A 16,267-nucleotide genomic window follows, 5' to 3' on the forward strand; every position below is an offset into this window, starting at 1 on the left:
GACCACAATATGGACAGAGCCATATGGAGATCAAGTTCATAAGCTTGGCCTTGTTAGCACTGTGATCTGTCTGTCTAGTCCTCGCTGCCGAGGACAGATAGAAAATGTAGATCTGAGCTTTGTCAAACATAAGCTGGACACTAGGTAAAGCGTTAAGGATAGACTTTATTCAGTACTAAGTGCAGAGGTGATGGGCGTTTTCAAGGAAGAATGGGGGACAGGAGGGGAAAGAGCGGGCCCTCCAGCAGAGACTGGGTTTATTGATTGGTGCTTATCCAGAGGAGAAGCAAGCTTCTAGTATCTGTATGACAGGAGGTAGTGGTGTAAGTCAGAGCAAGCCCCCCAGAGCCTACTAAACGGGAATGGGGGCTGTGCAGAGGCCTGTCTATTACCAGGTTTGGGCTGGAACAAACAGTAATCCTCCTGGCAGTTTTCTCAGGCAGACAGTTTAAGGGGGGAGTAGAGTCATCCTAGGGGTGCAGCCTTGAGCTGTTAGGAGCTATGTTAGTGTTTGTTCAAATCTTTTAGTGGGGGCTTGGGACTGGGCGGGGAGTGGGGGGACGGAATCATTTGTGCTGAGAGGCTTCAGTTTTTCTAGGCCAGAGTTAAGGCCTGGTCGAAAAGAGGGCTCAGATGAGCCTGTTTAAAGTTTGGTCAAGAAGAGAATCTTTGTCACTTTCCAAGGTTTGTTCCACATGCACCACTTAGCTCACTTTAAAACATGCCATCACTAAGATTGATATTTGGTTTCCTTCAATCTACGTTATGAAACCTAGACCTTGGTCTTTAATATTAGTTCTTGGTTCTTTTTCTCAGCGTGATCACAGAGGAGTAGGAAGGGGGTTTTGCATGAGTTATTCCAGCTCTTCACATAGCTCTTAAGTTCACCTTTCAGAACTCCTGCAGCAGAAGGAAGCCTTCAGAAACTGGAGCGACCTTGAAAAGCTTTGTCTGCCAACCACTTGGGTTTGAGCAGTTGTGGTCCAGAATGACCTCAAGGGGGCTTGAACTTTTATAGGCAACAGGCTGCACTTTAGTTGTTCCAGCCTGTGCAGATGTACTAAATCAAAATTAAATGTTAATGATGGTGGTGTCTGTGCCACTCTGCTGGGGAAACTAAAATGCAGAGAAACGAGGCTCTAACAGCTGTCAGTAATTGGGTCATAGCCTTCCCCTGTGCCCTGGCTTCCTAGATTTACGCCGGCACCTACTATCGTTAATGGCCCCGCTGCCAAAAAGACTCACCTTTGCCAAGATGTTCACTGGAGGAACACGTGTTCTTGCAGGAGAAGCTGAAAGTTCTTGAGAGAAGCACATAAGGAGGACATGAATCCACACATAGAAAAAGGTGAGCATGATGTGCTGCCTCACCAAATGGTCCCACATGCAGAAGAACAAGCTCGGCTGTGGCTGCGTCTGCCCTTCTGTTACCAAGGGCACTGCGTACTTCCGGTGGAGGCTGACTTGTGGTGACCTTTTTGTTATCTTTTCCTGCGAAATGAGCAGATTCTAGCAGATGCTGCTGAAACCTCTTTCTTGTCAATTCAGCAGAGAGAAAGCATCTTTCCCATTATTTATTCCAAATGCATACTTGGCATGTTCCTGATTCATAATGGCTAGTGGTTTCATTCATACACAGTGGTCAATTGGGTTCCTGTGTCTGAGGCAGGCCACCAAGCAGGCTAAGATCAAGGCATCCCATCCCAGATTTCTGCTCCTCCACAGTGAACTTCAGTGATCTCTGTTGAATGAGAAGCTTGAATTCTACTCCTGGAAACAGGTGCCCTGACTGGCCTCTGCTGGAACTGTAGGGAAATTGTTCTGAGACAGCCTGGGACCTGGGCCCTTTGCTGCAGTGCTGCAGTGCTTGGACCTGGACACACCTCTCCTTGAGCAACAAAATACAAAGAAACTCTATGGGACTAAAAGCAACTGCATGCATGCCAAATTTTGGACCCAAAAAATGCAAAGAGACCAAAAAACCCAACTGCCGCTTTTGAAGAGCCTGGAGCAAAAACAGGGTGTTGGGAGCAAAAGCAAGGTACTTCTCATGCCCCCTGCACACACCACCTAAGGGGTGGGTAAAACACCTAAGCCACCCCTCTGGCCTGACCCCTGGACACACCCCTACTCACACCCCATATAAGAAACAAGCTTGCCTCACCCCTCCCCCAGGGAGCTAGCAAGCAAGGGAAACTGTTGTTTGTTCTCGCTCCCCACTGCTGCAGCAGGGGCCCCACTAAAGCCTCGCCTGAATGTCTTGTCCAGCCTCTTATCAATTTCTATTGATTGGGGAAGGCCAAGAACCCTGGTTGGTAACAGTTCCATAGGTAACTCAAATTGTTTGGAAAAGAATGAGCTCTATTCCTTTTTTCTGGGGCCACTTGTCACATCCATACTGTGAGTTAAGAGGCTTCCAAGTGTTATTTGGGTATTTTATTTAAGCACGTCAATTTGATGTTACTTATAAACCAACATAAAATTATATTGATAGTTTTCATGCATGGCGGAGGTCTCTCAAATGCAAAGAAACATGGACTGGCTGGCAAAGAAAGTGACAACTGAGCTGTTTGGCCATTGTGTCTGTCCATAACTATGAGTAAGGAAGACAGACAGAAAGGAAAGATGGAGTCCAGAGGGCTAAGGGGGAATAAACAGGCCCAGCTTCCGGAATCTGAACACTGCTGAAAATTTCCCTCTAATCTTACTGTGGAAACCAGAAGGCCATCAATTTAAGAGACATGTCGATCACAGAGTTTGGTACCTGCTGAAGTTGCTTTACACAATCTGTACTTTCTACTGAGGGGCAGCTGTGTGCTGCAGGGGATGTAAAGGTGAATCTGATAGGATCTTGTCCTTAAGAAACATGTAGCTCAGTAGCAGAGAGAAGCCATCCGTGTAAATAACTATTACAAAAGTGATTAGGAGAGGAACTTCAGAGCAGAGATAGAAGCACACTTCTGAGCTAGATTAGAAGAGGATGTTAAGAACCCAAGCTCTTCCACCTCCACCTCCCTGATTCATTTGGGAAAAGAGGAAAGCATGGAGAGTCTGTGAGTGCTGTGTGCCACCTGCTTACTGAATCCATGTCTTTGATGGCTCATATAAACAAACAATTCAGAAGATGCCTTCAGGCATGGCTAGATCCAGGACTCAAAATTTCTCCCCAGGATACTGTCTCCTTTTATCTTAATTCTGCTTTCCCCTGAATTGCTTCCATTCTCAGTCAGGCTCATCCTCACAGCTAAGAAAAAGAATTCCTCTTTCACACTTTTTCATGGTGGCTAGAAGGATAAGCAATTGACTAGGCCTTGGATACGAGACAACCCCTAAAGCTACAATGGTTTGGGTCATAACCCCCCTCCCTGGACTAACTGAGAAAGACAATTAAGGTGTTGTTTTTACTTTAATTAAAAAAAAAAAAAGAGGTTGACTCTGGGCTGGTCAGAGATGTCTTCCACTAAGAGGACTGACTCTAAGTTCCTCTAAGAATTGCAGTGCTCAGCCCACAGCAAACATTACTGAAACATGAATCAGACAGGTGTGGCTCATGGAGTGAGAGCAGAAGGCTTCAATTGGCATCCCAGCCCAGTCTGGGCTCAACTATCTGGGCTGTGTGTCTTGATAATTTGTCTAGGCCAGGACTTTTCAATGGAGGATGGTTTTCATCCCCACGCCACCTGGGACATTTGCCACTGTCTGGAGACATTTTTAGTTGTCATAGGTTGGGGGGAGGGGATGTCCTACTGGCATCTAGTGGGTAGAGGCCACGGATGGATGCTGCTAAACATTCTAGAGTGCACAGGACAGTTCCTACCACAAAAAATTATCTGGCCCCCCAAATGTTAATAGTGCCACACTTTAAAAACCCTGGTCCGGGCAATCAGAAAAGAGTGTATTTCTTCTGTTTTGCCAAGAAAGGAAAAACTATAAACCAGAATTACTGAATTATTTATTTATTTAATTTTGCTCATTACTGGATGTAAATTGAGTTGGTAAATTACCCCATAGTATGTGTGAAGGCAAATAAGAGGCTTAATTCTTGCTGGAAAGACCCCCCTACTTTTCCCTTTTCTTTAAAAATTTCTTGCTTTGTTGTTGCAGTTTATCTTATGACAGGGTTTCCGAAAGCAAGCTCATCACTCGAGATGAACTGTGCCGAAGCACAGCAGTAGAGGGCTGCCGCTCGCTCAGGCAAAACAGCGCCGTCTGTCCTGCAGTGGTAGCTTTTATTTAAGCATTATCTATGTTTACATCTTAAGACTTAGTTTTCTTAACATTCCAGAAATGCCAAAGCAGCAACATATGCTTTTATTTATTATACAAGCAACAATGGGCTTTCTTGAAGACATGCCGGTGCTTCGTCCTTGAGCTCATAAGCAGCACAAGGACATCTCCTTGTGTTCCCATCATTCTGATTATACTAAAGTAGCACACGGACGTTTCCTTGTATTCTGATTATACTGAGGTCATTTCATGGATCAGTGCCCAAAGTATCCAGGACTGCCTGCAGTCCTGGCTTATTCGCCCGCCCTCGGTTTGCCAAGGGGTGCCAGCCCCTTGCCTTGCAGAGGGGTTCTGGTCTATTGGTCACGTCTCCTTTCCATGTCCTCAGTTTTTCCACTACACTTTGTATGTAAATCCTTTTAATGGCTAAGATAAACCTCTTCTTGGTCTCACAACTCGGGAGTATTTCCCAAGAACCTGGGAGCCATATCTAAGAAAGTTGCATCAAGGAAGATATCACCCCATCTCCCACTTTCCCAGGAGGAGGTGGGCCTAACGTCAGCTGTCCCCAACTGCAAATTGCAAACCCAACCTAACACCCTGGGCTGCACCCTCTCTGCTGTGAATGTGAGGTGACTTTCGGTCTCCATCTCTTAGCGGATGGCCCGACATGTGAATCGCATTCTGGTTGATGCTTATTCAATAATAACAATTGTTTTCTTCCTTTTCTTTGTAGACGGATTTTCTGGGCTGTGAAGATATTTTGTTTTTAATTATATTTCCCCAATAAATGCCAATTGATTAGTGAGATTAAAGGGCAAACTATTTAAAACTCAGACATGTGGACGTACACATTTCTCCGTGGTTTTCTAATAAGGATATTTCACACCAATTCATTGTGATTTTCTTTTCATCTTGATTCAATTCAAGATTAAGTTCTCTGTTGTTTAAATGTTCTTATAAGCTGTCCTTAACCGAATTATAATGTTAGTATTATTTTCAAATAACTTATATGTGGTCTTACAATCACCTTTGTTTCAAAAGGAAGTTTTACTGTTTCATATTCCTTTCCAAGAAATCATTCTATTCATTTCTTTTTAAAATTTCGCCTTTTCTTTATTAATAGGAACTATACTTAATAAAAATAATTCCCATAGCTGAGCTCTAGAAAGAAGTAGTGATTAGCTGGCGTATTTTTTTGCAAAAAAAAAATAAAATAAAGTTAAATGAGCTCTAGTTTCAGATTTGGGAGGTAAATGTTGAACCTCTGCATAGACTGCAAAATCCCAGAGGAAATGACTTTACCTTCTACTACTAATGTAACTATCCAAAGAGTGAGGAGTGCTGAATATGCAGTAAATGCTTAAAAAACAATGTCAAATCTGGGTAGAAGGTAAAACAAAAACAAAACAAAACAACAACAAAAAACCAGCAAACAAGAGTGATCTAGAGGACATTGCCTATCTTACATGTTTAATCATTTATTTTTGTTTTTATTTATTTATAAATTTTACTATCATTTTTTTTTTTTTTTTGGCTGCATCACGAAGCATGTGGGATCTTATTTCCCTGACCAGGGATCGAACCCATGCCCCCTACAGTGGAATCACAGAGTCTTAACCACTGGCCCACCAGGGAAGTCCCGATCACTTACTTTTGTTTTTTAAATATTTATTGTGGAGAAAATAGCTTTTCAAAATTATAATACTAATATTCATTGCTGAAAATTTAGAAAATAAAGCCCAAAAAAGGAAATTTAAAAATGGTCTCATCCAGAAATAACTCATGCTGGTATGTATTCTTTTCTTTTTCCCTTGCAAGCATCTACATTTTAACACTGTTAGTGAATGTGCTGCCTATTAGTCCTGTGTAAAGGAGAGAGGTGTCACTGTGGACATCTGTGGTTCAGACATGGTCCAGCCCATCATCAAAAAATCTAGAAACAATAAATGCTGGAGAGGGTGTAGAGAAAAGGGAACCCTCTTGCACTGTTGGTGGGAATGTAAATTGATACAGCCACTATGGAGAACAGTATGGAGTTTCCTTAAAAAACTAAAAATAGAACTACCATACGACCCAGCAGTCCCACTACTGGGCATATACCCTGAGAAAAACCATAATGCAAAAAGAGTCATGTACCACAATGTTCATTGCAGCTCTATTTACAATGGCCAGGACATGGAAGCAACCTAAGTGTCCATCGACAGATGAATGGATAAAGAAGATGTGGCACATATATACAATGCAATATTACTCAGCCATAAAAAGAAACAAAATTGAGTTATTTGTAGTGAGGTGGATGGACCTAGTGTCTGTCATACAGACTGAAGTAAGTCAGAAAGGGAAAAACAAATGCCGTATGCTAACACATATATATGGAATCTAAAAGAAAAAGAAAAAAAAATGGTTCTGAAGAACCTAGGGGCAGGACAGGAATAAAGACGCAGACGTAGAGAATGGACTTGAGGACATGGTGAGGGGGAAGGGTAAGCTGGGACGAAGTGAGAGAGTGGCATGGACATATATACACTACCAAATGTAAAATAGATAGCTAGTGGGAAGCAGCCGCATAGCACAGGGAGATCAGTTCCGTGCTTTGCGACCACCTAGAGGGGTGGGATAGGGAGGGTGGGAGGGAGATGCAAGAGGGAGGAGATATGGGGATATACATATATGTATAGCTGATTCACTTTGTTATAAAGTAGAAACGAACGCACCATTTTAAAGCAATTATACTCCAATAAAGATGTTAAAAAAAAGACATTATCTAGCAGTTGCTAGAAGCTGATGAGAGTAATAATGATCACACTTATTTTGGCAGAATCGTCCATCCTTGTTAAGATAATATGCTGGGATGTTTGCATTTATACATAGTCAAGCCACACAGCCACAAATGAAAAAATAGCTCTTTTCCAAAGCCTTTATAGGGAAAGAAAAAGTTTTTTTCACTACCCTCTTATGTTTAGTGCCTGGGGCTTGTGAATTAAACTGACAGACAATTAACAGGAGAAAAAAGGTTTATTGGTATACACACAGAAGCCAATAAAAGAAGCAGCTGGCTAGTTAAGTGGTTAAAGTTAGAGGCTTGTATATCTAACAGATTCTATGGGAAGAACAAATATATTTCTTTAGGACAGACAAATGGATTTTTAGGAGAAAAATCAAATGGGAGATAAGAAAGTTTGTGCTGTTTGTTTATGCAGCCAAAGAAAGATTTTAGGGCAGCCTCATTTCTCAGAAGTTTCTTCTTTTAGTCAGATAAGGGGAAGCTTGGAGAAGGCTTCTTTCTACATCTGTTAAATCTCAAATGTCTTCAGCCTAAAATAATCTTTAGAACGACTCTGAGCATTCTGAGTGGGTCCCCACACCTTCAGAAATGGAAAAGCAGCAAAAGGATGTACGCCAACCCTTTCTGAATCATGGCACTGGGCTGGGTTCTTTACTCACAGAAGTTCTACCCGGTTGGATTTGATTAATCCCATTTTACAAAATAGCAAACTAGAGACTAAGAGAAGTTAAGTAATGGGCCCAATGATCTGAGCCAAAGTGTAATATTAGAGGTCTTAGAACCATTCTTCTTCTATTCAACAAACATTTGGTGAGTGAATCCTATGTGGCAGGTTTCATACTGGTGCTGAGGATGCAAATAATAAATTATTCCTGCCTTCAAGGCATTGCAGTGTAAGAGGAAATCAAAGCAGAGTGAAGATTATTGTACAGTGTACCAGGTGCTGTGCTAGAGACGGGTACCCTGCACACACAGGCAGGTGCTGTAGTAACACGGAGGAGGAACACCTGTACCTGTCAGCTGGCTGACAGCCTTCTGGCTGAATCTGGCCTTCATGTGCATCTTATTTGACCTATACAGTTGTTACGGGTTGAACTGTGTCCTCCAAAAAGATATGCTAAAGTCCTAACTGCAGTACCTCAGAATGTGACCTCATCTGGAAATAGGTTATTGCAGAAGTAACTAGTTAAGACGAGGTCATAGTGGAGAAGGCTGGGCCCTAAGTCCAGTATCACTGATGTCCTCATAAGAAGATGATGTGACGACACAGGGGGAGAACGCTGTGACAGAGGCGTTGGAGTGATGCGTCTGAAATCCAAGGATTGCCCTGCTACACCTTGAGTTCTGACTTCTAGCCTCCAGAATTGTGAGAATAAATTTATGGTGGTTTAAGCCATGCAGTCTGGGGTACTCAGTTACAGCAGCCCTAGGAAACGAATACAACAGTGTAACATTTAAAAAATAATAGTTTGGGGATTCCCTGGCGGTCCAGCAGTTAGGGCTCGGCGCTTTCAATGCCACGCTGGGGTTCAATCCCTGGTCAGGGAATTAAAATCTCGCAAACCGCCTGGCGAGGCCAATAATAATAATAATAATAAATAATAGTTTGATGACGTTGGTGTTGATGCTTCTTCCTCACACCTGGTCTCCTCTTCCCGTGGAAGGAGGGAGCACTGAAATTCTAACATTCCTGAATACTCCTGCCTTCTCCACCCCTTACTCACTCTTCCCCCTGCTGAGTTTGGCATAAGGAACAGGGCTGGGATCCCACATCTGTCTTCTCTCAGTTTCCTCTTTGGCATGATCCTGCCCTCAGGGAGCCTCCATCCTGTTCAGCTCTTGCAGGCTGTGAATGGTATCGGGCTGACCTCCCTTTGGAGGTGGGTCTTTTGTAGGGTTCTCCAGAAGCAGAACCTCAGTTGCGAATTCACGTACAATTGCTGTATGGGGGCAACGCTCTCAGGAGAGGCAGAGTGAGGGGAGCCAGGCAGGAGAGGGGAATAAAGCGAGGCAAGCATGTGGTCTCCACTGGAGCCTAGCTCAGTCTAATCCCACAGAGCAGCTCGGGAGCACAGATGGCAACACAGGATTCGTCGTTTTGAGGCCGTTTGTACCCTCCTTCATCAGCCAGTCACTGGACAGCTCAGGGGCAGGTGAGAGGATAGCAGAGCCTCCTGGGCAGGCTGAGGCAGCCCTATGTGGCCGAGGGCAATGCTCTGGTGAAGGCAGCAAGTGTGGGGTGTTATCGGCCACCACTGCCAGCAAGCAGGGGGCGGGCGCACCTGATGGCAAAGCGGATCTGGGTCCCACAGCCATCTCCACCACAGGAAGCCTTTTGCAGTCCGGGCAGCTTCTGCCTGAGTGAGCAAATATGTGTAACTGGGGGAAATAAAATGGAAGAACCAGAACCAGGAGCAGCCCCTTCCTCCTGCGCGTCCCTCCCGTGTGTCTTCTTGACAAAGCCTAACAATGCGCACTCTGCAAACGAGAAGTGATGCAAGGGTCGAGCCCATTATCACAGAACAGGTAACTGTAGCTTTCGAGCTGATGGGCAGTAAATTGATAACTCACACACACACTAAGATCACATTTGGACACTAAACCTTCCTGGGCTTTTCTTCTTTTTCTCCATCCCTTTTCTTTTAAAATTTATGTATTTATTTTTGGCTGCATTGCGTCTTTGTTGCTGCACGCGGGCTTTCTCTAGTTGAGGTGAGCGGGGGCTACTCTTCGTTGTGGTGCACAGGCTCTAGAGCGCAGCCTCGGTAATTATGACACACGGGCTTAGTTGCTTTGTGGCATGTGGGATCTTCCCAGACCAGGGCTCGAACCCGTGCCCCCTGCATTGGCAGGCGGATTCTTAACCACTGCGCCACTAGGGAAGCCCTCTCTGTTCTTTCTGAGTGTTTATAATATTTACCCTCAAATTCACAAAAGAGCCTGCGTTACCTCGCCTTTTTGCTCAGGCCTGCAGTGCTGGCAGGATGGGCCAGTGTTGCAGTCTTCCCACTGCTAGGAAGCTCTGAGCCACCCACAGGAGCAGAAGTGGCACGGTAAACAGTACAAGAAAACCGTCTGGCACAGCCCTGAAAGCCAGGCCCTTTGGAGGTGCTGGGAAAAGTAGGGTTGAAGCCAAACAGCCAAATTCTACCAGACCTAACAGTGATGGCTGCTTGAACTGTATTGAAGAAAACGAAGAAGTTAGGTTGCTGTGTTTGGTCTCAAAGGCCGCGATGTTGATGGCTTTCCTGGAGTCTAAGGCTGTCAAAGTAGCCAATGTCTCTTTTGGCCTTAAACAAAGCCCAAAGATAGTAAATTTTGATGATGCAAACATGGGAGTAATACATTCTCGTAAAAATATATTTATATTTTATATTAAAATATATTTGAAAATAGATTTTCAAAAACTAGCAAAAGAAAATAGAATAACACTATATTCTCCAAATAATGTCTTTTTCATAGTGATAAAGAGAAACCAGTGTCATTATTACCCCCAGAAGATATAGAGGAGACAATGCGAAGCACCAGAGAAGGGTTTTTTTTTTAACATCCTCTTGCTTGTCTGTGTTGATTGACCTCCAAACTCAATTGCAAATACTGCACTCAGTCTTTAACTTATGACTTTAGAGCTGAGTGAACCTGTCAGTCTCGGCGCTCATTTGTATTCCTGAACCTTGCAAAAAAAATCCAAACTGCTCATTGGTATTACATACTTCCTATTTCTAGATACTAGGAGATAGATTTACATTACCTGTATAGCTGGCTTTTTAAAATGTTTTCATTGTGCACTTACATGTATCAGAAAAGCTATTCATTTTTTTCCAGGGACCAATAGAAAAATGTACTGAAAATCAGCAAATGGAGTGATTTTAGAAATTATTATTATTATATTCTTCCATTTCTGGGAACATTAATATTTAGAAGATTAATGGTAATTAATGAAAACCATAATACAGTATATTTAATGAAAGATGTCACTGATGTTATTCTATTTATTTCTGTCTACTTTTGTGAATGAAACAAATGTTTTAAAATGTCCGTTTAAAAAGAATATGTAAATATACATGTATGACTGAATCACTTTGCTGTACACTGGAAACATTGTAAATCACCTATACTTCAATTTAAAAAAACGTTTGTTGATCTGATGGTATAGATAAGTCTGGTGAGTAAACTAGGGAACATTGAGGAGTCTTTGGACACCAGTGACGTCTCGGTAGCTGCGTTAAATGGCCTGTTCTCAGTCCTCATTCTGTTTGACCTCTTTGAAATGCCTGATTCTGTCAAGCAGTCCCATTGTCTTATTTATTTATTCTCAGGCTTTGTAAAGACGCCGATTCTTTTCTCTGTGCGCTACTCCATACCTTCTATTTGTGACTTTTTACCCTCTGAGCTGGTGCACACCAGATAGAACTCACTCTCCCCCTCTTCACTATAATCGTAGGATTACAATGCCTCTTGCTGGTCCTAAGTTCCAAATTCCTAGCCCCAAATTACCTTTGCCCAAAGGTCTCCATGAACACCCAATGAAACTCTCCTATCCATCTACAAGCCTGCTGCCAGGGCTCTTAGACAGCTGGTCCACAAATCAGAAAACCTGGACTCAAACCTCAGATTCACTCACTCCTTGTGTGAGCTCGAGGGTGTCACCTTGCCCCTCTGAAACTCAGTTTCCAAATCTGTGAAATGGGGATTTCTACCGTGCCTTGTATGAAGGTCATGTGAGATTACACACATAAAAGCACGTTGTGAAAAAACAACTGTTCTTCATCAAGGCCTTACCGAAATGTAGGTATTTTTGAGGCTATTTTACACTTATTGTTTCATTTGATCTAACAACAACTCTGTAAGATACATATTCTTATTTTACAAAATGAGAGAAATTGGGGCTTAGAATGCTTAAGTGTCTTGCTCAAGGCTGCAAAGCTAGTACCAGGGCTGAGATGAAAACTTGTGCTTAGTTCCAAAGCCCACCCCCAAGCAACAGTCAGGGTTCTTGGTTGCAGGTAACAGAAACTGACACTGACTATTATAACAGAAGGATAGTGGGGGGTTACGATATTGGCATCAGGCCTGAGGACCAGACTTGGAAAATTAGCTGGAACCAAGGCAGCTCTGGGGAACAAAAAAGAAAGTATATAAAGTCATCTTTTAGCCGCAACAATTGGGAGAGACACTGTGACACCAGACACTGTTGCCACCTCAGCAGAACATCACTGCAGTTGCAAAGAACAGCTGCTTGTTCCAGATTCAAAGTCCCAGGTCAGCATCAGATGGAGGGAGCCTGGAACATATGACCTGGTCCTGGTTGCAAAGGGATGGGAGAGAGGTATCCTCCCATTTCAGCTGCCCCTGTCAGAAGGAGGGCACTGTGACATGTCAGGCAGGGACTCCCTCAGTTTCTGCACATGCCCCCTGCCCGACACACACACACACACACACACACACACACACAAACGTACACACATGTACATGCACACTCCCTTTCCTCTCCTCCCTCCTCAAAGAGGGTGAAGTATTTTCTCTCTTGTCCACTGTCTCCATCTCTCCTCTGATTTCAACCTCTCCACTCCGCTTGTTTTCAATCCCCACACAAAAGAATTCAAAGCTCTCCAGTCCCCACTGAAGAGATGCACAGGATGGAGTTGCTGGTTTCCACTCTAAATTCATGATCACCAACCTCAAATGGTCTCAGCCCTGCCCAGAAATCACACTGCATTTCTCTGATCAACTCCCTCTTGCACTCAACAGAACGGCTATTTCAAGCCTCCGTACCCATCAGATCTCTGACGGTTGTAAGGATGCATCGCCCTCCAGGACAATGGGGAAAAAAATCCATCCTACCTGTCTCAGATGCCAAGAGCAAATGGTTCCACCAACCCCAAGCAGCTAGCAGTGAAGTGAGGTGGAGTCTGGACCCCAGGGGGGCAGCAGAGGAGACCAGAGCAAGGAGGGAAGTAGGGCCACTTGCAAATGACCATCCTCAGCTGCCTCCAGACAGACAGAGGGATGTGCCGACTGAAAACATAAAGAAGCATTCTGCCATTCATTCTGGTGAAGGTTTGAACCTATATACAGGTCTTGGGTGCAAAACAACAGAGTTACATAAAAATACAACTTTATTTATTATTTATTTTACTATTCATTTGTTATTATTATTTATTTAGTTATTATTACTCAACTGAGTAAAGGAAGGCATATTCAGAAGGTGATGGTGGGATAATTAGTTAAAAATTTAGAGGAATAACAACTAGGTTCTCACTTGAATAAGCTCAAGATACTTTAAAGTTATATAAATAAACGGAACAAAAAATAAACTGTAATTGAAGAATTGGAGGAAAGATGGGCATATTTGACTACATAAAATGTTTTATCCCTTACAAGGAAGAATAAAATTAGATTTGGAAAAAAATGTATTTGGTATGAAAAATGCTGAGAGCAAAATAGTTTAGTTGGCAAAGGATTTGTTATGGACTGAATTGTGTCCGGCTAAACTCAAATGTTGAAGCCCTAACTCCTCCTCAGAATATGACTGTATTTGGAGATAGAGTCTTTGAAAAGGTAATTAAGGTAAAATGAGGCCATTAGGATGGACCTTCATCCAACATGAGTGGTGTTTTTATAAGAAGAGGAGATTACGACACAGACATACAAAGGGAAGGACACCTGAAGGCACAGGGAGAAGACAGCCAGCGGTCTACAAGCCAAGGAGAGAGGCCTCAATAGAAACCATCACTGTCAACACCTTGATCTTGGGCTTCTAGCCTCCAGAATAGTGAGAAAATATACTTCTGTTGTTTAAGCCACCCAGTCTGTTGTACTTTTTTACAACAGCCCTAGCAAACTAACGCATACACGTACAGGTATTTTACAGAAAATAATACAATTAATAAAAGTATGCAAAGCCAGAATGGAAATCCTCACAAAAGAGATGACTTTTGACTTTGGTTCTGAAAAATAAAGGGGAATTGTTGACACCCAATGAGCTTGTAATCATTATTCAGAGTTGGTCTGCTTGTTTTTAAAGAAAAACACTTCATATTTTGCCAAAAAAATGTGTAAATCTGAAGCACCAAACTTAAGGCTGTAATTTTGTATCAGTGAAATAAACACAAGCAACACACTAATTTAAGCCTTATTCAAACAGGAATGCAGGTCAGATACAATCTAGAAGCTGTCTGTATTGCTTTGCTAGGGTTTTGTGGTGAGATAATTTTAGGGTAACAGATGACAAAGAGATTAGGTGTATTGAATCAATTTGCACTGAATTACTGTTGCTGCAGCATTTTTACCAAGTTCAGCCCTGGGTCTGCAGCTGTCTCAGAGGCATGGATGTCGTGGACATCGACGCAGCATAGCCTGACTGCCTTGTAGTGTGATCGTGAAAGCTCCAGAGGTGGGAAAACAAAAACCATGCTTTGCTTCCTAGACTTCTTTGCAACTAGGGTCCTAGACATGAAAGAGGTTACACCATAAAATGCATGCGCACCTCTACTGTTACTACTACCTGCGTGACCAGGAGATGCTTACTCTCTCTACCTCAGCTTCCTTGTCTGTAAAATAGAAATAACAGCATCTACCTCTAGGTTTGTTATGAGAACTAGTGAATTAAATCCTATAAACTGCTTAGTCTGGCACATAGTATCAATAAATGTTAGCTCTATTATCATCTTTGTTGTGGTGGTTATTTTGAAGGTGGAAGTGCAGTGCAGGCCACCTTCCTGCTATGTAACTGACTTTCTCTGCCAAGTACTGCCCTGGGTTTTCTACAGCCTGGGTCTGGTGTCCATCATTAGCTTCCTAGGTGTCCTGAGGCAGTTGGTCATGGATCAAGGCAGGGGAAGTGTGTCCTTGAAGTCAATGGGTCCTGCTTCAGCCTCTGATTCCCTGGTGGGCCAATTCTGCAACATGCTTTTGAGATTCATTGCAGAGGCCCAGCGTAGTGTACATGGAGTGGCATCTGTTTCCCACAACTGAATCTGGAGTGATCTACCCACGGGAGCCCCTTTCTCAGTCTCCCTTTTCCCATTTACAGTTGTGAAAATGAACAGGAAAACTGGCTTAGGAGAAGGTGTCACAGAGCTGTGTTAGTTTGGGTAAAGCCCAGCCTGAAACCCGGTGTCCTGCTCAATGCTTTTCTGCTGGATCAGACTCCAAGGATGGTTGGAGCTGATCCAAGGTGGGTTGCTGATCACGCCCCACCTCCCCATGGAGCCTACAGCAGAGAAGGGGAAGGAAGGGAACTTATATTTATTGACAGTCCCTCTGTGTTGGACACTCCTCTAGAAGCAAAAGACCATTCTTATTCATCTTGTATCCCTAATATTGGCACAATCTATTATATGCTCATCAAATGTCTGTTAAAGGTCTGAACTGAGCTGTTGAACAGGGTGTATTACAGAATTCACACATATTTACTTTAAGCTGAGAATGGAAATCCTTACACAGTAGAACCTAATTAAACTGGTGAAACCGTGACACCTCTTTCATTTAAGATTGAATTAACCAAATAAGTTAATTTTACAATGATATTCAGATTCTGTGACTACTATTTAGTAAGTGACTTTTCTTTCTTTCTTTTTTATTTATTTATTTATTTATTTATTTATTTTTGGCTGCGTTGGGTCTTGGTTGCGGCAAGCGGGGACTACTCTTCATTGCGGTGCACGGGCTTCTCATTGCGGTGGCTTCTCTTGTTCCGGAGCACAGGCTCTAGAGTGCAGGCTCAGTAGTTGTGGCTCATGGGCTCAGTAGTTGTGGCTCATGGGCTCTAGAGCATAGGCTCAGTAGCTGTGGTGCACGGGTTTAGTTGCTCCGCGGCATGTGTGATCTTCTGGCACTAGGGCTCGAACCCGTGTCCCCTGCATTGGCAGATGGACTCTTAACCACTGTGCCACCAAGGAAGTCCCAGTAACTGGCCTTTATTTCTTAGTCAAAGTTCTTTGTGTTACAAGTAAGAGAAACCCAAGCAGAGTAATGTAGGGTGAATGGGGGGGGATTTGTTATAAAATGCAGGGTCACTTTACAGACTCCAAGGACGGGATGTGCCCTCAGGTTCATAAGGGACGGAACCAGGGGCTAGAAAGCTATCAGACAGCTGCTCTGTGTCTCTCCCATGCTGCCTAGCGCATATCTACCTTTGCTTTGCTCAGCACTTCTGCATCTCTCTCTCTCTCTCACTCTGCAGACAGAGTCCTTGGTCTCTACAGATGTGTGGTGCAGGATGGTTGCCCCACAGCCATAGCTTCAGAA

Source organism: Orcinus orca, chromosome 4 (assembly GCF_937001465.1).
Source record: "Orcinus orca chromosome 4, mOrcOrc1.1, whole genome shotgun sequence".
NCBI classification, from domain to species: domain Eukaryota; kingdom Metazoa; phylum Chordata; class Mammalia; order Artiodactyla; family Delphinidae; genus Orcinus; species Orcinus orca.